This window comes from Notamacropus eugenii, chromosome 3 (assembly GCF_028372415.1).
Source record: "Notamacropus eugenii isolate mMacEug1 chromosome 3, mMacEug1.pri_v2, whole genome shotgun sequence".
Lineage (NCBI taxonomy): Eukaryota > Metazoa > Chordata > Mammalia > Diprotodontia > Macropodidae > Notamacropus > Notamacropus eugenii.
In genome coordinates this window covers 229,787,084-229,813,282 of record NC_092874.1, presented here as the reverse complement: position 1 = coordinate 229,813,282, position 26,199 = coordinate 229,787,084, and the positions used below count along the sequence as shown (strand labels likewise).

The window sequence follows — 26,199 nt, the reverse complement described above, 5'->3', positions numbered from 1 at the left end:
AGAAATTGACAAACACTACAAATCCAGGTTTGACTTATTTTGTTTATTGACTAGATTTAAGAAGGTTATGAAGAAAATATCATTAATGCAGTTTAAGCTTAAAAGTATATTTTACTAGGGCAGCTAGGAGGTACAATAGAGAAAGCAGTGGCCTTGGAGGCAGCAGGACCTGAGTTCAAATCCAGCCTCAGAAACTTGCTAAGCACCTATTAGATGTGTGATCCTGGACAAGTCACTTAACCCTGATTGTGTCCCCAAAACATTGTATCACATGCTCCAGAGATTATTAAACATATGCTGGCACACTCCAATATGCCAGTCATTGAGTGCCTCTATTATTAAATTTATGGTATTGTATTTCTCTGATGACGAGAAAGAAGGTTAAAAGCTTAGCTTTACCTCATGGAGCATTATTTCTCTGTACTACACAATGAAACATGGGGAAATACTCTTATTACTGATGCAGACAGATGTCCATTTGAGATTGTGGTACAAAAAAAAGAAGGATCTCTTTTGTCCTTTGGAGAGTTGGGACAATATGTATGTCTGATTGTACATGGAAACAGAAATTCTTTGACTGCCGTTTTTAAAAAAGAAAACCCTGCTGTCAGAACCCTCTCAAAATCTAACCCTCGTTATGGTACTTAGGACCAAAGTATTAATGCAATGCTCTTTCAAAAGGCTGTTCTTGGAGAAATGACTCCAGGTTTTGTACTCTTTTAAAGGCATATTCCCATGACATGTTTTCTCTCTCATTTAGGGATCATTAAGGCTTTCCCATTAATGTTCTAAGGGTAAAGGAAAGAGGAAAGAAGTAGTGTCAGGGAGAAAGCAGAAAGGACCTGTAGAACTCTGTTTCTATAGCTTGATTGTGCCCTGGAGTGAACTGTTTTGCAGGATAAGCTTTAGATCATGTGCTTATCACTCATTTTGCTGGAGTGATTTACTATTTGCTCCTGTGCTGGTGGATTGTCACTACATCTGTTGAAGCATGTTTGCATGTCTCTGCTTCTCACTTTTCACTAACCCAATAAATCCATATTGTTGAAAGTCTTAGAATGAAGCGTTTCTACTGCAAGCATAATCATCATTAAAAGATCATCAAAATCTCTCCAGAACAATTCTGCTTTTGACCCTGAGTTCTGTGGTTCAACGGATCTGTGGTTTGGGTTGTATTTTTTAATGGGTCTCCCTATCTCCTCCAGGCTGAAAATACACCCACCATTCATGGATTCCTGTCCTAGGGCTGATCAGCACGTAAGCTTTGACTCTGTGTGGGTTCTGGCCAAGAGAAGTTTTGACCTACTTCATTCTGACCTAGTTTATTTCTCCTCAGGCAGTCTAGTGTCTGCCTTCCTCATCATGTTGTGCCACATTTGTGCCATGTTGGGACACCCAAGTGACTTTAGCCTCACTTTAGCTCAGAATTCATGACCCTCACACCATCCACTAGCTTCAGCTTCCCCCAGAAGCAGGGATTACAGGCAGGCACCATCACAAGTGGCATTCTGTGATTTGTTGACACTTCTAACTACAAGGTAGAATTTTATTAGATTGTGCTAAAATGGGTCTCTCTGCAACTTCCAACATTCCACCTACTAGAATACCTCACACAGTATAAGCACTTAATAATGTTTGTTGAATTGAATTGAACTTCAGGAAGAGGATAGCATGAGCATGGAGAAGTTTGGGAATCAAAGATCACCTGTACACTTCATAGAAGGCCATTTAATCTCCATTCACAAAAGCTAGGCCCCATAAGGACACTCTTTATACAAGGGTAAAATTCGAAGATCAGTTGACTAGGAGAAACTGCACTTTCCACAAATGTTTCCCCTGAATGGAAAATCCAGTCATTTTCTGAATTTGGGATTTGGGCCACGGAGAGAGATAGAGTTCAGATCCCCATTCACAGCCCCTAAAAGAGAAACAGTATATGACAAATCATCCTCATACTTACTTTTCTGACTATACTTCATTTCATCAGTGGTCACTTTAACTCTCTGTTGTGACTCAAAGCTTAGAGACAACATGATAGTGGGGGAAGTGCAGGTGCACTCCTGAGAAAACTTTGTTTCATGTGCCCACCCCCTCACACTCACAACCAAGTGTGGGCTTTGCCATAGCTCTCTCATATCTTCAGATATCCAAGAATCCTGAACCAGATTGCCCTCCCATCCACCAGCTCTAAAATGAAGTCTCATCAAGGAGCCTGCCCAATTTAAAAGTATGACAGGATTTCATTTGTTTTACAGAGCAATAAGGAAGACAGGGAGACTGTAAAAATGAGGGAACATCAAGACCTGCCTTTGCACCGAAGAGAAGACATACAATCTGGGAAAGAGGACAGGTTTCCCTCTAAATGAAACACTAAGAACAAATAATCTGTTTTATTTCTTCAAACTAAAATGGGTGCAAGGGGATCAACCAGATCAATAAATAAAAAGGCCCCAGGGGATTCCAGTTCTTAAATCACTAATGAAACCCTGTGGAAATAATTTTGTCATGAGACTTTTAAGAGACAGCTGTGGGATTGTTCATTACCTGCAGAGTCAGGAAGGTATAACCACAGAATTAAACACATTGTACAACTGTGACAAGTAGGTGTCTGATACCTGACTGCTCCTTCCCATATATTGTCAAAGGAATTCTTATTCAGAAGTCAAGGAGAAGCTATTGAGTAGACCCCAGAGGTGTCCAGGTTTGAAAGCTAGCCTTTCACTTTTGATACCTAGAGGAAACTGAGATGAAGCACTGGATTAGAAAGTATTAAAAACTCTAGGCCGAGGGAAGGCAACCTGCAGACGCCAGGTCCCATGTGACCTTGAGTGAGGCCTTTTGAAAGAGTCTAAGTTTAATAGAACAAATCTTTTTACTAAGGTGATTTGGTCTGTAAAGTTTTGTTTTAGTCAAAGTTCCACACTTGAGGACCTAGAGAGTCATAGGCATAAAACTGAAGACCTTAGGAGCACAAGTAGGATTTTCATAATTATAACCATATAAAAGTAGTGACTTGCTACCAGAACAGACAAATAAAAAAGGAAAACAACTCATGGACTGAATTTATCTACAAAGCAATCAATGTGATTTATATTTCTGAAAACCAATAAAAATTAGCACTTTTGACTAGGGATGAGCACCTAGGTGTCTCTGTGGATAGAGTGTTGGTCCTGGAGTCAGAAAGACCTACATTCAAATAAGACCTTCAACATTTCTTAGGTGTGTGACAAGTTACTTGACTACTGTTTGCCTCAGTTTTTCCATCTGTAAAAATGAGAATAATACTAGCATCTACCACCTAGTATTGTTGTAAGGATCAAATGAGATAAAATTTCCAAAATGTTTAACAAAGTGCTTGCACATAGTAACCACTACATAAATATTAGTTATTATTTTTCTACTATATATTTGATAAATGTTTAATTAAATGAGATGTACTTAATGAGAACTGGCATATATGTGTGTGTGTGTGCATATTTGTGTATATATATGTATATATATATGTGTATATATACATATATATATGCTTATATTTATATTTTCCTGGAGTCTTTGAACTAAAAATAAGAGGGCAAGTGTTTTTCCTCCCATTTTTGCTTCAAAGATTCCAGAAAAATATTTCAAACATGTATGTATGTATACATATATTTTTGTGTATAAATATATGCACATATGTGGAAGTTTTCTTCCCCCAACTTTAGAGAACACAAGTTCTATAAATATTTATATATTTGCATGTACACATACATGTCAAATCAGATACTATGAAAAGTAGCAGACAAAAGTAGGAAGAAGAGCAGAAGTAAATAAGGATCAACAATTTGTTGGAGATACTACTCACCAATGAAATCTATAGCTTCAGCTATCTTGTGTTCATCTTTTGTTGCCAAAGAAGACCATGTCATCAGAGAAATGATGACATGACTTGCACTTGACTTGGTTTTGAGTGAGGGAGGGCTGTGCAGGTTATCAGTCTGACTTCTTCTCCAGAGCCCTCTCTTAGATATCTATATACAATTGTGTAAAGCAGGTGTGAAAATAAGCACAGTTAAATAGACATGTTAATGAAAGGAAGCAAATTCTGTCTCAGGAATCACTAACACTTTGGATAATGGTACTTGTGACTCTAGAAAAGCACTGATTATTGAAAAAGAACTGAATAAGTAAAAGGGCTAGTGAATAACCTGATGCATAAAAAAGATGCCCAACTCTAAGGAAATCCAGAAACTTGAGAAGAAAATATGATGGTTCTAGAACATTACAAAAGATACATGGAAGGAGAAAAAGAAGCAATAGTGAGGTCTTCCTACATCAAGTTTGCCCCTTTCCAGCCATCCATTCCCTTTCCATTCATTGGCTCTGCCAAAGGAATTCTCCTAAAATATTAGTGTGACCATGCAGCTATTCTGTTCAATAAGTTCCTATGCCTCCCTTTGGCCATTAGAATCAAACATTATCCAACACATTTTGTTTTTAAAAGCCCATCACCCACTGCATCCCAACCTACCTTACCTAACTGATATGATTACCAGGGGGGCCTAGAGAGCACTCTCATCTCCCATCTTATAAGCATAATTCCTTAGCAACTTAATGCCCTTCTAGGAGGTGGCTTTACTTTTAAACCCTGCATGCATTGCCTTGCAAGAGAAAAGAAAAACAAATGCCACAACTTAGATATCTCACCTGCCTTGGTGATTCTATATTATATAGAGTTTACTATATTCCCAGAAATTGTTCTCTCTGGACAGTTGGTAAATAACTGAAACTCCTGTTCTTTTTGATTGTGTGACTCCAAAGCCCTAGCCAACTTCGAAACTGGGTTGATAAAGTCTCATTGATTTAGAATTAACTCCTTACCCTCTACATCCTACTTCTTTTCCAATAACGAGCATTCATTCAAAGAAGTGGAATTTACACAGACTCAGTACCTTTTTGGATTCAAATTCAGACCAAGAAATCCAAAACATTGCTTCATTTTTTAAATTTTAATTAATTTATTTAAGTTTTCAACATTCATTTCCACAAAATTTTGAGTTCCAAACTTTCTCCCCATCTCTCCCCTCCCTCCATCCCAAACTGTGAGCATTCTAATTACCCCTATCACCAATCTGCCCTCCCTTTTAACATCCCTCGCTTCCCTTATCCTCATCTTCTCTTTTGTCCTGTAGGGCAAGATAAATTTCTATACCCCATTACCTGTATTTCTTAGTTCCTAGTTGTATGCAAGAACAATACTCAACAGTTGTTCCTAAAACTTTGAGTTCCAGCTTCTCTTCCTCCCTCCCTCAAGAGTTTCAAGAGTTACAAATATTGTCTTTCCATGTAGGAATGCAAACAGTTCAATTTTAGTAAGTCCCTTATGGTTTCTCTTTCCTGTTTACCTTTTCATGCTTCTCTTGATTCTTGTGTTTGAAAGTCAAATTTTCTTTTCAGCTCTGGTCTTTTCATCAAGAACATTTCAAAGTCCTCTATTGCATTGAAAGACCATTTTTCCCCTGAAGTATTATACTCAGTTTTTCTTGGTTTTGTGATTCTTGGTTTTAGTCCTATTTCCTTTGACTTCTGGAACATCATATTCCACACCCTTTGATCACTTAATGTAGAAACTGCTAGATCTTGTGTTATCCTGATTATATTTCCACAATACTCAAATTCTTTCTTTCCAGCTGCTTGCAGTATTTTCTCCTTGATTTGGGAACTCTGGAATTTGGCTATAATGTTCCTAGGAGTTTCTCTTTTTGGATCTCTTTCGGGAGGTGATTGGTGGATTCCTTCAATATTTATTTTGCCCCCTGGTTCTAGAATATCAGGGCAGTTTTCCTTGATAATTTCATGAAAATCTAGGCTCTTTTTTGATCATGGCTTTCAGGTAGTCCCATAATTTTTAAATTGTCTCTCCTGGATCTATTTTCCAGGTCAGTTGTTTTTCCAATGAGACATTTCACATTATCTTCCATTTTTTCATTCTTTTGGTTTTGTTTTGTGATTTCTTGGTTTCTCATAAAGTCATTAGCCTCCATCTGTTCCATTCTAATTTTTAAGGAACTACTTTCTTCAGTGAGCTTTTGAAACTCCTTTTCCATTTGACTAATCCTGCTTTTTAAAGCATTCTTCTCCTAATTGGCATTTTGAACCTCTTGCCAATTGAGTTAGTCTATTTTTCAAGGTGTTATTTTCTTCATCATCTTTTTGGGTCTCCTTTAGCAGATTGTTGACCTGCTTGCCATGATTTTTTTGTGTCTCTCTCATTTCTCTTCCCAATTTTTCCTCCACCTCTCTAACTTAATTTTCAAAATCCTTTCTGAGCTCTTCCATGACCTGAGCCCATTGAATATTTATTTTGTATGTTTGGGATACAGATGCCTTGACTTCTCTGTCTTTCCCTGATGGTAGGCATTGTTCTTCCTCATCTGAAAGAATGGGAGAAGGTATCTGTTCACCAGAAAAGTAACCTTCTATAGTCTTATTTTTTTCCCATTTTGGGGGCATTTTCCCAACCCGTTACTTAACTTTTGGATCCTTTGTCTACAGTAGGGTATACTCTGGGGACCTGTAAGATCTCAGTTCCCCTAGGTGGTACAATCAAGCATGTACACTGGTGTGGAGCAAGCAGAAATTTTTGTGCCCGGAATCTTAGCCAGCACTGGGGTAAGAGATTCAGCTAAGCTGTGGGGGCATGGCCGCCATTCAGTATGAGATAAAGATCAGCTACTCTAATCCCCCAGGAGTATTACATGGGAGCAGGGCCACTATACAGCCCTGTGGCAAGAATCAGCTGCTCAGTGCCCCCAGGAGTTTTACGATCCAACAATGGATGCGGGCTACTGATGGGGCTGCTATGGAAGCTGGTGCTGCCTGCCTGATGTGCCTTCTGTGGCCACCTGAGGCCAGAGCTACAGGAAGGTCGTTCTCCCTTCTTTGGCCAGCTGAAAAAACCTGTCACTGACCTTTGGCACCTGTGGGTTGAGGGATCTATGAACCACTGCTACTGCGATGAGATTCCACCCGGAGGCCTGCTTGCATCCTCCTCCCAGAACCACACAGCCTGTTCAAGGCTGGGCTAGGCTCCACTCTGTGTCCAGTGTGACAGACATTTCCCATTGGCCTTTCAGGCCACCCTGAGCTGGAAATCTCCTCCACTCTGTTGTTCTGTGGCTTCTGCTGTTCTAGAATTTGTTGAGAGTCTTTCTTTACAGGTATTTTCTGGGCTGTGGGGGAAGAGCTAGTATATGTGCGTCTTTCTATTCCACCATCTTGGCTTCAAAACATTACTTTAAAAGACAATCGTTCAAAATGACAGCTATCCTACCCCTCCCAACCCATCTCCCACATCTTTTCCATTCTCTACTGTCAAAATTTCAACTCCCTCCAGAGGGTTATGGGGGAAATAGGACAAGGAGTGGACTCTGACATTCTCCCAAAACCAGGAGAACCAGAACTCTGCATGTGAATACACTGGCTCTATGGCTAGCTCTCTAATCACCAATCCCAGGTGACCTCTGAAAGGAGCACTATATTTAATTATATATCACTTAGCCCCCCACACTCTACAGTAACTATCTTCCTGTTCTTCACACAAAACACTCCATCTCCTATCTCCACTTTTTGCACTTGTTGCACCTGATGCCTGGAATGCACTCCCATCTTACATATACCTCTGAAAATCCCTGTTTCCTTCAAAACTGCTCAAAGATGTACCTTTTCGTGACCATTTTCTGTTCTCCCAAAAGCCCTACCACCAAAAAAAACCTACCTTCTAAAATCAGCTCACACCTATATTTTTAGGTGTGTATGCTGTCATTTCAATTACAATGTAAGCTTTTTCATTTTTCTCTTTATATCCCTAGTGTCAAACACAATGCCTGGCACATGCTAGGCATTTAATAAATGCTTGGTGAATGAATGATTGATTGAGAGGCATGAATTTTCTCTCCTATCTGATCACAAGAGAGGCAGTGTGGAAGAAAAAGAACTGACCTTGAAGATGAGATTGACCTCATACAAGGATGGACTATGTGAGCCTAGACAAATCACCAAACCTCTTTGTACTATAGACTTCTTACTCTCTAAGGCTCTAAGTTGCAGAGAAGGTGCCAACTACTTGCATTGAAAGAAGGTTTCCATGAGTTCCCTGTGTCAAAGGAAGGGGTCTAGTAACCATTATTAACCCTGCTCTCATCTAAAAACTGAAGATGTAGCAATCATTCACACTCTAGTTCCCTTTCACAGTTCCTCTTTGTTCAGAACTTGTTCCAGAACAGAATTCACTTTCACTGGTTCTCTGCCTTCTGAAGGATAAAATTATCATTAAGGTAAGGCAAGAATAAAAGATGCTATTGTTCTCAGAAAAGAAAGAGTATCACAGCTTACATCCCATTACAGCCACATTGTACTTCTGTACCATATTTCTAACCGGTTTCCTGAATTTATCATCTATTTCTTCTTTCTGTCCAGCTGATCTGTGGTCCATTCTGATGAAAAGTCTTCTGTTTTTGCTTCCATTTGTCTTCATCCAGGTGATCTCCACTGTATTTACTTAACTTTAATTCTTTGATATGCTCAAATAAATATATCTTCTCCATACATTGATATTTTCCCCCACCTCTTTCTTTTGAGTAAGGCATACCTTTCTGAAGTCATATTTCAGTCATTAGTTTCATCCTCCATGTCTCAATGATGCCTATGAGGTTATGATTACAAAAATACATTGAAAAATCTAGTTTATCTCTCTTGTAATTCATAATTTTTTTTATTTTAAATACAAAATGAGAAAAGGAAAAAGAAAACATTGTCATGCACACATGAGAACATAAGAGATGGTTCGATGTAAATCAAGTTTTCATTTTAAGAAAACCTATATAATAAATACTACTATTGTTTTTAAAGCTGCCCAGCTTTTCATTGCTTCTTTGTTGGTTTTCATTTGTTTTCCACAGAGTCCTTTTTTCTGTATATTTTTAAAAATATTTTTCCTCTTTTCTTACCCTACCCAAAAGAAGGCTACAATTAAGCTTGTACACACACACACACACACACACACACACACACAGATATCTATAGAAAAACAAATACCTATGTATTCACTCATATATGAGTGACACATATATTTATGACTGCACTATGCTTATTTCCTCCTATAATCTGTTTCTCTGAAGGTGTATAGCATCTTCCTTCATAAATCCTACTCTTTCCTTGTGCCTCTAAATCAACCAACTTATGATTTCCTACATCACAGCAATATTCTAACCTGATCACATCTTATCTAAGAGATTGCCTATGAAAATGTTTTCCCCCAATTTTCTGCATTCCTTTTGTTCTTGGCTATGCAAATATTACTTATACAAAAAATTCTTAATTTAAAGTAGTCAAAATAATCCTTTCCACCCTTCAAGAATGCTCTTGCCTTTTAATATCATTAAAGGTCTGATACTATTGAATCTACTTCATTTACATCTTTCCTTTCTGGTTTCTTTGAAGTTTCTGACCTTCTGTTCTTCTAAATGAAATTAGTTATTTTTTCTAACTCAGTAAAATAATTTTTAGTAATTTTATTGTGATGATGTTAAATAAATAGATTTGTTAGGGAAAATTGTCGTTTTTAAATTATTTTGGTTTTACCTACAAGTGAACCATAAGCATTACTTAAATTATTTAAATCTGAGTTTATTTGTATAAAAGTGCTTTATGTTCATGTTCATATAAAGCCTGTGGCTGTTTTGACAGGTATTTTATATTGTCTAGGTATTTTAAATGATCTAAAATAATGTTGAATAATATTGCTAACACATAGTATAGTTTCTCTATTCTTCACTTTTGATTAAACTTATTTTAACTTTAACTTTGTCTGAGATAACTACTATTCCCTGCTTGTTTCACATACTAAATTCTACTCCTGCCCTTTATTTTGTCTTTCTGTATATCTCTCATTTCTATAATGTTTCCTGAAAGCAACATATTGTTGAATTCAAATTTTTAATCTGCTGTTTCCATTTTATGGATAAATTAGTCCCATTCACATTCCATTATAATTATTTATCTTTAGTTTCCTCTTTCTTATTCCTTCTAACTATTCTGATTCTATTTAACCTATCCCTGCTCATCCTCTGCTTCACTTCTACCCACTACCTTACACTCCATTTCCTTAACCTATCTACTCCTGTAAGAGTCCCTCCCTTAATCTCTCCCCCAACCCTATCTCTTTGCCCTTTTATTTCTTTCTAAATTTAGAAGACTTTTATAGCTTATAGATGTAGATGTACTATTCCCTCTTTAACCCATTCCTAGTGAGAATAAGCTTTCAAGCACTATATGCCCTAACCCCCTGCTAACTTCTTCCATATCAGTTTTTACTTGTATGCCTCCTTTATGTGAAATAATTACTTCTTTTTATCTTTTCCTACACAGTTTTATTTTTTTAGAAATTCCCCATCATACTCAGATCATCCTACACATCTCTTTCAAACTACTTGAATAATGATGACAATCATAAGAGTACTTCCAATATTTTCATATAAATGAAGTAAATAATTTGACGTTATTGAGTCCCTTATGCTTGGTCTTTGATGTTTACCATATATTCCTTCTAAATGTTCTATTATTAACTTTCTCTTAAGTTCTGGAGATTTTGTCACAATAACGAAAAAGTCTTTGAGTTCATTAAATGTCCATTTTTTTCTTCATTCAGGATTATACTTAACTTTGCTGGGTAAGTTACCCTAGGTTGTAACTCCAGCTCTTTTGCTCTTCACAATATATTATTGCAAGACCTGTGGTCCTGCAACACAGTAGCTACTAGATCTTCTGTAATCTTTATTGTACCTCCATGATACTTAAATTATTTTTCTTGTTACTTTCAATATTTTCTCTTGAACATGGGAGCTTTGAAACCTATAAAAATTTTTTCCTGGGATCACTTTCAAGTGGTGATCAGTGAATTTTTCTCTATTTCTACTTTGCCTTCCAGTTCTAGAACTTCAGATCAATTTTCCTTAGTAATTTCTTGCAATATTGTATCAAAATTCTTTTTTCATCATAATTTTCAAGTAGGTGAACTATGCTTATATTATTTCTCCTCAATATGTTCTGCACATCAGTATATTTAATGAAATGTTTCATTTTGTCTTTGATTTTGTTCTTTCTTTTGATTGCTTAATGATTTCCTATTTTCTTTGAAAGTCCTATAGCCCAATTCCAGAGTTCCCAAGTCATGGACAAAATATTGCAAGCAATCTAAAAGAAATAATTCAAGTATTATCGAGGCATAGTTAGGATAATACAAAATTCTACATTAAAGAATCAGACAGATGAGAATTTGATTATTATTATTTGATTATAGAGAGTAAAAGAGCTAAGATTACAACCAAGAATCAAAATTGAGTATAATCCTTCAGAGGAAAAAATGGATATTCAATAAAATAAAGGACTCTTAAGCATTTCTGATGAAAGTAACAGAGTTGAATAGAAAATTTTACTTTCAAATACAAGATTCAAGAGAAGCATAAACAGATAAACAGGAAAGAGAAATAATAAGGTCCTTAATTAGGTTAAACTATTTACATTCCTACATGGGAAGATGATTCTTTTAACTCATAAGAACTTTCTTATTATTAGAACAAATAGAAGGAGTATATATAGACAGAGTACACAAGTGTGAGGTGAATGTGAAGAGATGATATTTAAAAATACTAAGGGGTGAGAGATGTAGGAACTGGGAGAAAGGAAAAAGCAAAGGTAGTATGGGGTAAATTATCTCACATGAAAGAGGCAACAGAAAGCTTTTACAGCAGAGGAGAGGAGGGAGTGTGGGAGGGGAGAGTGATTGAACATTATTCTCTTCAGAATTGACTGAAAGAGGGAATAACATAAATAATCAATTGAGTATTGAAATATATCTTGCCCTACAGGAAGGTAAGATGGGAAGGCAATAAGAGAAGAGGGGGGAGTGATAAAAGGGAGAGCAGTTTGGGGGAGAGGATAGTTAGAAGCAAAATACTTTTTAGGAGGGACAGGGTGAAAGAAGAGAATAGAATAAATGGGGGGGAGAGTTGAATGGAGGGAAATATTGCTAGCAATAGTAATTATGAGAAAAATTTTAAGGCAATTTTCTCTGATAAAGGCTACAATTCAAATTTATAAAAATAGGGACCATTCTCCAAGTGATAAATCCTCAAATTATATGATCAGTTTTCAGATGAAGTAGTTGAAGTTCTGTATAGACATCTGAAAAAGTACTCTAACTCACCATTGATTGAAGAAATGCACATTAAACTGCTATGGTTACTTCATAGCTTACTGAGAGGAGCAAGTCTTATGCCTGGCCAGCAGGCTGCTCATCCTCCTGTGGAGCTCGTGAATAAGAGAACGAGGTGGGAGAGCGGGTCAGTGAAGCAACTCCAATTTATTCAAGCAAGCACTCTGATTATATAGTCTCTGCCAGCTAGCCCAGTGAACCATAGTAACACACCTAAACAAACCCCAAACTATAGAAATGAACACAAGCTGGAACTATAGTGACAACAACAAACCAGGGGTGGAGCCGTCCCTTCCAGCGCCATCTTGTTCACCCTTCCCTGCTCTGGACTCAGTTTACCTGATGTCCGTCAGTGTGGCGTCCCAGATGGTGTGGCGGTCAGCGCCCCTTATAACTCCCCCTTTTTGTTTTAGACCTGATGACCTTCACGGGTTTGTACATCTCTCAGCTTGAACTGATTTTCAGTAAGCATCTTCATAGTCTCTTTTACAGTTCGTAAGGCACATTTGAGACATGCTGGTATGAGACATATAACAATCAGGATAACAACTTCCTGACAACAATGGACCTAGCCAATTAAACAATGAGGTGGAATGACCAAAAAGTTGCATCATGTCTGAAACAAAATTTTCAGGTATTAACTTTTTTGTCCCTTGAGTATTTATATCCAATGCCAATTTTTCCAACAGTTTCATTTCACTTGAAACATTGGTGAGTGTTAAACCATGTAACTGAGCTCTCATTTCTTCCCAATTAAATTCAGTATCATTGTACAATTTGTTCATCATACAAAAATGATGATATCTGTAATCACATCTTAAAGTCAATTGTGTTTCTATGGCCTGCAGTTCATCCCCAATAGCTATTACATCATGTCTTAACATTAGAATGGCCTGGTAGAATTCGTGGTCCATCTTCAATTGTTCCCTAAATCCTACTGAAACATTATTTGTACAAACACCAAGGATAGCCCTTCACCAGTCCTGTAAAGTTGAAATGTTTACTAATGTCCAAAGGTCCAATACCGGTCCTCGGCCTGGCTCACTGTTAGAAGCAGTAAGATGCAACTGGCTAATTTCATGGCTCAGGCGTTGTAGTTTCTTCTTTCTCTGGCAGAATCCCTGTGATTTCTTCCCCATGTTGTATGACCCGTAGTCTTTTCACTGGTACCCAAATCTCCTTGTCTCCTGTAAAAATACAAGCATAACCCTTGCCCCAAGTTAGTATGGTATGTTGTCCATGCCATTGCCCTTCCTGATCTTACCACATGGCTGTCTGTCCTGTGGCTGGAGGCATCCATTCCAATTTTTTCTTAAAATCATCTGGTGGTCTGCCTGATCTATTCATGTGTTTCATGGCAGGTGTAAGACCATGCTCATCGAATTTTAAATAATTGATAGTGTAAAGTGCCAATTTTAATTTATCATGTGCCATGGACCTGGGTCCCAAAGCTCCCCCTTTTTGTTTTTGGACATATTGTTTTATGGTGCGGTTCGCACGTTCTACTATGGCTTGTCCTGTGGGGTTATAGGGGATCCCAGGCACATGAGAGATGTGCATGACCTGCATGCCCAGAAACAGATAAGAGTGGAGTCATAAGATGAGATCATTATCTCCCCTCATAGCTGTTGACTGACAACTTGCTGTTCTCTGTACAAAGGTGAAAAAAAGAAGCCCCACCTTCCCCTAGTTAAGGACCTTCCATCCCCTGCTTTGCATAACCCCTGAGGAAAGATGACAAAGGACCAGACCTGGCCAAAGCAACTTTCCCCTGCATCAGGAGGTTACAACTTATGGCTACCACACCTCAGTTGAAAAGAGGAGCCAAACCCACTGACCACATGCTTTCAATCTCCTGCTGCATGTGTCCTCAGAAGGAAGGTGGCAAGGGGCCAGATTGGTCAACTGCCACCTCCTGCTGCTAGCCTGATCTTCCAAGTTCAATGTGAAGAATCTCCAGTGCAAAGAGGAACAAACTTATTTGACCTCAGACATTCTGTGTTTTGCTATGCCTGTCTCTTGAGGGAAAGGGAAAAGGAAAGAGAAAAAGGACTTCCTTCTCCTACTGTGCAAGAGCAACTTCTGTCTACTGCTGTGCCATTTCCTCCCTAATTGCGAGCTTTCTGAGAGAAAGGGAATAATAAAAGTGTCTCTCATCTGACTATCAGACTGTATGCCTTCTATCTTATGTTGTGCTCATCTCCAGCCCAATCTCTAGTCTCCTGTGGGAAGAGGAGTGGTATCTTCCATTCAGTGATGAACATTTTTATACCCTACAGTCATACCCTACAACATCCCAATGATTCTTAACTCCTGTAGGTTTCAAACCTTGTCCCCTATTCCCAACCACTAAATTCTTTATTTCCATCCCCTCAACCCTATAATGCAACCAAATACAACCCTTCCCTTCCTCTGTCCTCTGGAATGCTGATTCCATAGGCAACAAACTTCCCTTCATCCTAAATTCTTTACTCTACCACTCCTATTATCTTTTAGCTATCAGTAAAATCTGGTTACTCCCTGATCACACAACCTTCTATGGCTACCCTTTCATATAGATAAGTTTAATCTCAATACAAAAAAAAAAAAAAAGATTTACTAGTTACTTGAATTATCTAAGGTGCAGGTAGGTTGGTCAATGAATTGCTAGGTTCGAAGTGAAGAAAACCTGAGTTCAAATGTGGCTTCAGATACTTCCTAGCTGTGTGATTCTAGGCAAGTCACTTGACCTCTGTTTGACTTAGACGTATCTAGGAGGCTCGATGGGTAGAGCTCTTGGCATGGAGTAAGGAAGATCTGAATTCCAATCTGGCCTCAGACACTTACTAGCTATGGAACCCTGTACAAGTCACTCAACTTCTGTTTACTTTAATCTACTGGAAAAGGAAATAGCAAATCACTCTAGTATCTTTGGCAAGAAAACCCTATGGGCAATATCAGCATGATATGGTCCATTGAGTCATAAAGAGTCATTCAAGACAAAGTGACTAAACAACAACAGTTATCCAAAACTAGACTAGTTAGTCTCTCTCGAGTTAGTAGGTTTCTATTCAAAAGAGATTTTTAAGTAGATACTGGATGATCACTTTTCAATCACTTGTTCAAGGGAGTCTTAGCCAGATATTGGTTTTATTTCCCAGTTCTGAAACTCTGTGATCCTCTTAAAACAAACACTGAGATTCTGAAGTTAACCAACAAACTAAGGAGTAGTTACAGACAATTATTATTTGCTGATGATTCACCTCTAGCCATGCAAAGGAAAGCTTCACTGTCCTAATGCACAGCTTCCCTAATCCCTGCAAATACACAAGGAAATAGCACCATGCAAGTCCCACAGGCAGTGTTCTTGGGAGGACAGCCAGAGAGAGGAGAGAGATCACTGTATACCCTCCCCACATCAATAGTTACTCATATACTGTTTTAGGGGAGTTCCCTCTGTCTTCCAGAGGAGGGCAAGGGCTATTACAAGTAGACCATGGTGAATTTTATATAGATATACATCCAGGGGTATGTTGTGAGCCAGGTTTCAAAAGCTAATTATCAGTGTGAACAATCAGAAATAGATGAATGCTACAAATCAGAGTCTGGTTTATTGTTCTCTTGATATCTGGACTTAAAAGAGTGAGGAAGAAACGTTAATAAGCATATCAAAGTGAGAAACATGTCATAAATGGTTTTCAGTTGTTAAACATATGCCAGCGTATTCCTGCAGTGTGTCCCAAAAGACTTAGTCTACCTTTTAATAGCTTTAAACTGCACTAAGATTTATGGAACACCCTGAAAATGCAGCGAGGGAGAAAGAGAGAGATGTTTGTATATACATACATTAGATAATTTAGATGACTGTATGAATGGGGAAAACAAAGACTGCTGAACCTTGGAGTTATGACAGAGGAATGAAAATGGAAAATGTGTAACAAAAAAAGAATCAAATGGAGGTATTACACATACGATGACAAAATCAAAGAACCTCACAATGTTGCAAGAGATTCCAAAGGCCAGCTGACACGACCTGTATCTAAACAAAAATATCTCTTTCCAAAATGCTCAATAAGTGAGGACCCAGCTTTCCCAAGAGGCTTTTCCATGAGAGAGAACACACAGGCTCCTGAGACACCCCATTCTCCTTCTGGCTATTAGTAGGAACACTGTTTTTACATTTAGCCTAAATCATCCCTTTTGTAAGTTCTACCCATTGCTCTGCCCACTGAAAGGGTGAGAGAAGGCGGACTATTCTTTACCTGGAGTCCAGGAACTTATTCTCTCTGTTTATATATGTGTGTACATCAATATGTATATAGCCATTATAACTATATTTCAATGTAATTGACATCTTTTGTAACACCATATATTTTATCTTATGAATGTAAAAATATGATTCTAAGAAGGGCTCCATAGGTTTCACCAGACTGCCAAAGACTCCAGGGCACAAAAAAAAGGGTTAAGAACTCCAGTATTGAGTGAAACAAAACTAATCTCACCTGTCTTCCCCAAGAAATACTTTCAAATACATAAAGACAGTTTCATAACACTCCAAGCATCCTTACCCTAAACATCCCCAATATCCCATTTATTTAACCAATTCTACTTTGTCTCTCAGGCTCCACTATCTGAGTTATCCTCTTCTGGCTGTCATTCAGTTCATAAATGTCCTTCTCAAAATGATTCATAGGGAGGGGATAGTATAGGGAGACCATGAGAAAAGACATTCAGGATGAACTGCACAACACATGGAAAAAAGAACTTGGGATGAATCAACCAGATAGCCTCAGACACTTCTATTACTTGCATGACCCTGATAAAGTCACTTAACATGTTCCCCAGTTTTCTGAACTATAAAATTGAGATAATAATAGCACCTAACTCCCAGAGTGGTTTAAAATTCAGATGAGATATTTGTAAAGCATTTAGCACAATGCCTAGCACATATATACATTATATAATGCTAATTGCTATTATTACTATGATTATAAGCATTATTGTTATCATCATCAGTAGTGGATTCCACTGGTTATCCAACTTCTGATGTCTCTCCTTTTAACATTCAGATTCAGTTAGGTCACAATGAAAAATCTCACCACACTGACTGACTTCATTCTTCTGGGACTGACAGATGGATCTGAACTCCAAGTGGTGGTGTTTCTCTCTGTCCTTCTCATCTATGTGTCCAGTGTCATCAGTAATCTGATCATTATCGCTCTCACTCTGTTGGATTCCCACCTCCAGACACCTATGTATTTCTTCCTTCAGAATTTTTCCATCTTAGAAATTTTCTTCACATCTGTTTTTACTCCCAGAATCCTACTGAGCATCTCAACAGGGATCAAAGCCATCAGCTTTGTTGGCTGCTTCCTTCAGTACTTTTTTGCCATATTTTTGGGGGCCACAGGGTTTTACCTTCTGGCTGCCATGTCCTATGATCACTATGTTGCCATTAAAAAACCCTTGCATTGCACAACCATCATGAGCAGCAGAGTCTGCATCCTGCTTATCTTCTGCTCTTGGCTGGCTGGGTTCCTGATTGCTTCCCAGCAGTCTTAATGGCTAGTTTCCTAGACTTCTGCTCATCCAATATAATAAATCATTATTATTGTGATACTACTCCCCTTCTAAAGCTCTCTTGCTCAGACACAAATTTGGTAGAGCTGGTTGATTCTCTCTTAGCTATAGCGACACTGATGTCCACCTTAGGTTTAGTGATTGTCTCGTATTCAAACATTATTCAGATGATTCTCAGATTTCCTTCTGCCCAGCAAAGGAAAAAGGCCTTTTCCACCTGTTCTTCCCATATGATTGCATTTCTCTATCCTATGGCAGCTGTATCTTCATGTATATTAAACCCCCAGCAAAGGAAGATTTCACCTTTCATAAGGAAGTAAGTATGTTTCCAACCTCAATCACTCCCCTGCTAAATCCTTTTATTTACACCCTAAGGAACAAACAAGTGATACAAGCCTTCAAGGACTTGGTTCAAAAGATCATGAATCATTAATGAGATACTCAATTCAAGCCTGAGTGAAAAATTAGAAGAATTTCTAATGAAGCACTCACTCCTATCAAATTGACTAATATGACAGAAAAGGGAAATGACAGATGTTGGATATGGGAAAATTGGGTCACCAATGCACTGTTGGTGGAGTTGTGAACTGATCCAACCATTTTGGAGAGCAATTTAGAACTCTCTTCAAAGTGCGTACCCTTTGACCTAGCAATATCACTACTAGATCTATATTCAAAAGAGATTTTTTGAAAAAGAGGAAAAGGACTTATATGTACTATAGTATTTGTGCAGCTCTTTTTTGTAATGGCAAAGAATTGGAAGTCAAAGGGATACCCATCAATTGGGAAGTGGCTGAAGAAGTTGTGGCATATAATTGTGATGGAATTGTGTTATAAGAAATGACAAGCAGGATACTTTCAGAAAACCTGGAAAGACTGTGAGGGGCCGAGAATGGACCCCCTAAGTGGGTAGGAGACACCCTGGTGTTGGGACCCGCCCGAACCCGGGACTGCCACGTTGCGAAGGCTACGCGGCCGCCGAGAACGGGTGCTGGGGAGGCACCATAAAAGGAGATGGCTTCACCCTTGGGGAGGATCCGGGACGGACCCTGGAAAGAGGAAGGTATATAAGACAACGCCCTAGGGAGCTCGGGGGGACTGGACTGAGACACGCCAAATAAACGCTTGCTCTACCCTACTCTGGTCTCTGCTCGATTACTGCTCCTTTCCCTTGTTCCCCGGGAGGGAGCCCGGAGTCTGGGTCCGAAGCCGCGGTGTGCGGAGTGGAGAAAAGACCTCGCTCTCAGGGATCGCGAAGGTGGTCGGTGGTCGTTGCCCGGCCCGTGACAGCTGGCGCCCAGAACAGGGACCTGAAAGAGACCCCCGCGAATGAGAGGAGGTGAGTTATACCCAACCCGCTGGTCAGGGTGGAAGGATCGAGCAGCCTAGGAGAGCGTAGGAGAAACCGAGAGTAAGGACTCCGCGCGACACGGTCCTTCCCGGGACCGCTCCTAGAAGGCAGTTAGTTATGGGGCAGTCACATGTCTCTGCCCAGATCAGACCAGAGGACAAGGAAGTTATAGCCTGCCAGCTCTACAAGCTGTGCAAGAGTAATGGGATAAAACTACACATAAAAACCTGCCGGGACTGGGTCGAAAAAATTCAAATTATCAGTCCATGGGTAGAGCATACAGGTATCGACCCGGCTCGCTGGGGCGTGGTAGGACAGCAGATGGCCTCTTATCATAAGGAGGATCCATCATTAATCACCCCCCAGGATTTTGTCATCTACTCGGCAGTAGGTGCAGCTTTAAACCCGCAGCCACCCCCCATTCCCAGGGACTTCGCCACCCAGGTCGGCGACTCTCTCTGCGGCTCCGATGATGAGGAGGAGCCACCGCCCTTGTACCCATGGGACAGCCTCCGCAGACTGGCAGAGAGGGGCTTAAACCCCCCACCGACCAGCCTGCGTGAGGAAATAGAGGAAGTAGACCAGGGGTCCCGTGGGAAAAGCAGAAGTACAGGGACACAAGGAGAGACAGGGGTAGGGTCTCGTGGGAAAAGCAGAAGTACAGAGCTTGAGAAAAGAGGAAGTGAGTTGAGACACAAATCACAAAGACCCCTCCCAAGAACCGTCGGTGAAAAACAAAAATATGTCAGTGTCCTCCAGAGGAGCCTACAGGGGGCAGTAGAGGACGGGGAGACAGTGGATTGGGATGAGTGGAATGCATTCCCTGTCTTTATGCAGGCAGGGCAGGATGGCCAACTAAATCGGGTACACAAACCATTGCCATACAAATTTCTGAAGGATCTCAGTCTGTGCAAAAATACGGGGTGGGATCGGCTTTTGTAAAAAGGCTCTTCACCTCATCTGTAGCGGTGGCGGGGTGGATCCCCTATGACTGGATCGAGGTTACTCAGGCCGTCCTTGATCCTCCTCTGTTCATGACGTTCCGCGCCTATTTACAAAGATGCGCCCGTCACTACGCAGAGGAGATCAATGCTCAAAATCAGGACGAGCTGGTCAACCAGATCACAGCCTTTGGGGAGTGGGACGCAGCAGATCGGCAGCTCACTTACAATGAGGACCTTATGAGGGCAGTGCAGATAGTACATCTCAGGGCATTAGCAAAATTAGGCACCAAAGGTGGCAAATCTATCCAGAATCTAAAACAGAGACCTGGGGAGGCCCCGATTCAATTTATTTCCCGAGTTCAAGAAGTAATAGAGGCCCAATACAGAAGATCCGAGGTTGCGGTACAGTTTGCCATACAACTGGTGAAAGAGGGACTAGCCCCCAAGTACCGAGGAATCCTCGCCACCCTCCCTGCCGAACCCACCTTGCAGGAAATTATAGATAGATGCCTAGATGTGCAGGAAGAGGACCCCAAGGCCATGGTGGCACTCTCCGATGCGCTTTCCCTCATGTCGGTCAGCCGGTCGCAAAACAAGACATGCTTTAACTGCGGAAAATCAGGACATTTCCGCGCGGCCTGCCGACAGCCAAAGAAGGGAATAAAGTGTTATAACTGTGGGAGGGAAGGCCATGTCTCCCGATTCTGTAGAAACAGAAGGAAGCACGGACCAGGCAAAGACAATCAGGCTCGGGGAAACGGGGGATCGGGGGTCCCGCAGGGGATGGGACCCCCGACGAGACTGAATCCCTGCAGCAATCCATTTACCCCAAGAAACTGAGAGAGGAGCTCTATGCCGTACAGGCGTTGAGCTTGAGCCCTTGGACGACGGTACCCGTTAGAGTCCTACCCTCGAAATTCCCCAGATTGATAGTGGGCTCGGAGCTCCATCCCGAGGTAATTGTACACACACAATATCTGGCCCCAGGGAAGAGAGAAATATACATTACCAATCCACATTCCTATTCCGTGCCTTTAGAAAAAGATAGAGAGATCGCCCAAGCCATCCACCTTCCCTGGATGGATGCAAATCACAGCCCTGAAAAACGCCAGCCCTTTGTGGCTTGGACAACCGCCATAAGGCGGGAAAGACCAACCCTTGTAATGGAGATCGAGGGCTCATCCCTTGAGGGCATGATTGACACAGGAGCGGATGTCTCTGTCATAACAGACAGGGATTGGAGGCCCCAGTGGGAGAAACAAGAGGACGCCCGACAAGTCTCCGGGGTTGGAGGGAGCCAAACGGCCTACATCTCCGCCCGCCTGCTTCGATGGCGATGCGGCGATGCAGACGGCTTATTTCGCCCCCTCTGCCTGGTCGGCCTCCCCCTGAACCTTTGGGGCAGGGACATCCTCCAACAAATGGGAGTCCAAGTTACTACAGATCCTTTAAACTCGTAGGGGCCACACTCACCCCCTATAAACCAAAACCTATACAGATGAATTGGAAAGATCCTAACCCTATCTGGGTTGAGCAGTGGCCCCTCACTAAAGAAAAGATACAAGCCCTCCAAGACATTGTCCAGGGCCTATTGGCCGAGGGACATGTCGTACCCTCAACAAGCCCATATAATTCCCCCGTCTTTTGCATAAAAAAGAAATCAGGAAAGTGGAGAATGCTTATCGACCTCAGACAGGTCAACGCCGCCCTCGAGCCAATGGGGGCCCTCCAACCAGGGCTTCCCTCACCAACCATGATCCCCAAGGATTGGGAAGTTATAGTGATAGATATTAAGGACTGCTTCTATAGCATACCCCTTCACCCTGCTGATGCCCCGAAGTTTGCCTTTTCCGTTCCCTCTATTAATCTTCAAGAACCCTATGCCAGATTTCAATTTACAGTTCTCCCCCAGGGCATGGCTAATAGCCCCACCTTGTGCCAGATGTATGTAGCAGCGATCATTCAGCCGCTTAGAGGAAAATACCCTGAAACATATATAGTCCACTATATGGATGACATCCTGATTGCTCACCCTGAAGGAAGGAGGGTCGAAGACATACTAAGAGAGACCATCAGGGAACTAGGGAAGTACAATCTAGTAGTGGCCCCAGAGAAGATCCAGAGGGGAAGAGAGTTCTCTTACCTTGGGCACACAATACAGGGCAATGAGGTTTCTAGGCCCTTCCCAAAAATAGATACTAACAGAGTGCGGACATTGAATGACTTCCAAAAACTTATAGGATCCCTACAGTGGTTGAGGCCAACCTTACCCATTACCGATAAGGAAATGCAACCCCTCTATCAGATCCTATCAGGGGATCCCGCGCTTAACTCCCCCCGTCAATGCACCCCTGAAGCACTGCAGACAATAAGAATTGCCCAATCTAGAGCTAATCAAAAGGTGCATAGAGTAGATCCAAACCTCCCCCTTGCGGTCACTATAATGACGCAGGAACGAACCGGAGAGATCGCCGCGATCTTTCAGATTCAGGGAGTATTAGAATGGATTTATGGAGAGAAGAAGAAAAAGTGCATCCCCAATGAGATAGAGGAGAAAGGGAAGCTCCTATTAAAAGCTAGTGAGCGAGCTAGGCAACTGAATGGACAATACCCAGTTATCTTCTTGGGAGCTACTCCTACGCTCCTTGAGGAGCTGGCTCAGGAACATCTTGTCTGGGCGATATTAGTCACCCAGCAGCAGTTCACTCAGGCGGCTTTGCCACCGGCCTTAAGGGGCTGGAGAACTATTCCGCTGGTCAAACCCCCTCCAATAGTTTCCACAGAACCTGTAGAGGGCGTCAACGTGTTTACGGACGCCACAAAGGCCAATCGGGCAGTAGTGTTTATCCCTGACAAGAGAATTTTGAGAATTGTACATACCTCCTATGATTCTGCCCAGAAGAATGAGTTATTCGCCATCTATTTGGCACTTCAGCTTTTACCTGATGAACCCTTTAACCTTGTTACAGACAGCATGTATTGTGCCCTGACGATTCCAGAGCTCCCAAGCGCAAATTTAACCACCTCTTCCTCCACCGTCAGAGATATTTTAACAGACATCCAAACCCTCCTTCGATGCTGACAGCATTGCATTTATGTGCTACATGTCAGGTCTCACACATCCTTAGAAGGACCCATATATCACGGCAATGCGATCGCTGATCGAGCACTAACCGAACCGGTGGACATATTTTACAGTTCACCTGACCTTGCCCATAAACACTTTCACCTCTCTGCACGCACTCTGCGACATTTGTATGGTCTCCCCCGCGAAGCAGCGCGAAACATCGTCAGACGCTGTGCCCACTGTGTTCCCTTTCGCCCACCTCCCCAGGATCGAGTAGAGAATCCCCGAGGCCTCTATCCAAATGAGCTTTGGCAAATAGACATCACACATTACCAATCCGCGGTCATTCATGTGGCCGTTGATACCTTTTCGGGGTATATACTTGCCACCTTGCAACAAGGTGAGAGCACTCGCTGTGCCATTCAACATCTCATGGAGTGCTGTGGCAAGGTCGGACCCCCCAGAATCATAAAATCTGACAACGGACCCGCCTACAGATCCGCGGGCTTCCGCAAGTTCTTAGAGGAGATGTCCATTACACACATTACCGGGATTCCCTATAACCCCACAGGCCAGGCAATTGTTGAGCGAGCCCATCAAACCTTGAAACGCATTTTGCATAAACAAAAAGGGGGAATCCCAGGGAGATTAACAAGATTGCTCCTAGCAAAAGCAGAGTATACAACAAACTTTCTTAGCTTTAATGATGTAGGTATATCCCCCGCTATGAGGTTCTTTACCCCACCACAGAAAAAACTCGAAGACACTCTTTCACAACCGGCTTCCACAGCAAACTCCTCACCCTCCACCTCCCAGGCTCGGGAGCGGGTGTGGTGGAGAGATGAAACCGGTAACTGGCATGGGCCCCACCCCATAATGACGAAAGGAAAGGGATATCTTTGTGTCTCCACAGGTACAGGCCAGGATGGACGAGATGGACACCGATGGGTCTCCCTCCGATGGACGAGAGCAGCAGGCCCTCCTGACCCGACAGAAAAGGAAACGAGGCCGGAGGATAAGGAAGAACCGCACCCAAAGGGCCCTGCGAGACAGACTCATTGACAGCCTGGTGACGCTCGCGCAGCTGCATCTAGTGTTGTGGCCACTGCCTAGCGCCAAAGCTATCCCGTGGGAACACGTCTCCATTGGGGAGGCGACCCACTGGGCGCTGACCACCCCTGCTCCCAATACCCCAGCTAGTGACCTGGGAGCACGAGGCCGTACCCCTCTATGCTATAGGCAACATCTCGGTCCTGGTCCCGGGTGCCTGCATGCTAGTCCCTGTAGCTTACAGACATCTAAATGCGTCAGTCAGCTTCCCAGCCTGGTCCCTTCCCATCTGTATGGGGAGGGTAGATAGGAAATATTGCGCCAAACTGGGCCCCCTTACCATCTCCCAGATCCCACACGGCTCCCGTGGTACATACCCCAAGCAAACCCCCATCTTCCCAGGCAATATGGGAGTAGAGCTAATGTCCTTTTACAAAGGGAACATCACGGCTCCGCACCCTTACCAAGGGTACCTGACCGGCCACGGCGCCTACCTCTTTTACAATACCACCACCAAAGTGACTGGGTGGCTCCAAGGAGTGGGGCCTTCACCCTTCCCCCCATGCACCCCCACTCCATGGGTCCTCAGTCCCATCCAGACATGCTCCTCTGGGTACCCACGGATTGGAGAAAATATAAGTGGGACACAACTGTATTTCTGGGACCGGGCGCCCGTCCCGAACCTGGTGGCACCGGCTCCCGTTCCTGTTCCTGGACGGCCACAGCCACACCTTTGGAAAGTCGGACTTGCATTCGAGGACGCAAAGGTGTGGATCTAGACTTACTCAGCATCGAGTGACTTTTTTTGAACATCCCGACGTTGTAGCCAAATGGACTCACGCCCTCCATTCACCACCCTGCGATAATAATAAGAAGGTCTGCGCCAACTTCACCGCGCAGGTGCAGATGGGCCCCAATGCATTCTTCATGCTCTGTAATGACACTGATATCGGGGAGAGTAGCGGGGTGTTCAATGTTACATGTAACAACGGCGCCGCCCTTACCAACACTATTAATGTGACCACTTTGGCCGAATGGGGGCGAAACCTCATGGTGTTCCTCCTCCAAATCCCGCACTTCACCGCTCACCCGGTGAAAGCCGAGAGATTTGCCCTCTCGAGAGCCGATGCCCTGCTGCAGGAAGTGGTGGAAATGGGGGGAGCGGGGAAGGGTTGGAGGAGGGCACGAAGGGACTTGGGAGCAACGGACGTTCTGGCACTCATTAACCTAGCCATAAACATCATTGAGGAGATACAGATACACGAGCTGCAGAACCAGGTCGAGTATGTAGCCAGCACACTCCAAAAGTTTATGCTAGATAATGGGTTAGCTTGGAGACACCAAGAGCACATTGACAGAATGATACTGGAAAGGCTGGATGCCATGACCGAGGTGCTTGAAATTATGGCCCAACAACAAGCCCTCATGACCAGATACATGAGAATGCCTTGTCACTACAAATATTACCCAGTTTGTGTTACACCCATTCTATTCAATGACTCCACATTTGAAGAGATAGAAAAAATCCTTAAGAACATCACCTATACCAGAAACATCACTCAGGAGCTCGAGCAGTTAGACAAGATAATCTTGGCTATGGATAATGCCACGCTCGAGTACTCAAAACGTTGGGATCATGACATATCATATTCTATTTTTGATTGGATAAAGGGATTGACCCTCAATGACCTACTACATTATGCATTTAGGCCTAGGGGGCATTGGACTCCTCATGGTCATGCTTTGCTGTTTGCCCTGTCTGATGTCCCTCCTGATGAAGGCCCTCCGAAGGTCCCTAGAGGCAATGCAGGCAGACCTAACCCCCTTAATTAAACAAAAAGGGGGAGTTGTGAGGGGCCGAGAATGGACCCCCTAAGTGGGTAGGAGACACCCTGGTGTTGGGACCCGCCCGAACCCGGGACTGCCATGTCGTGAAGGCTACGCGGCCGCCGAGAACGGGTGCTGGGGAGGCACCATA

At 42.2% G+C, this 26,199-nt stretch overlaps 1 pseudogene; it reads left to right on the top strand.

Annotated features, from left to right (window-relative positions):
* Positions 1 to 17,314: 17,314 nt before the first annotated feature.
* Positions 17,315 to 18,242, top strand: LOC140531431 (olfactory receptor 2AP1-like; annotated as a pseudogene).
* The last annotated feature ends 7,957 nt before the right edge of the window (positions 18,243 to 26,199 follow it).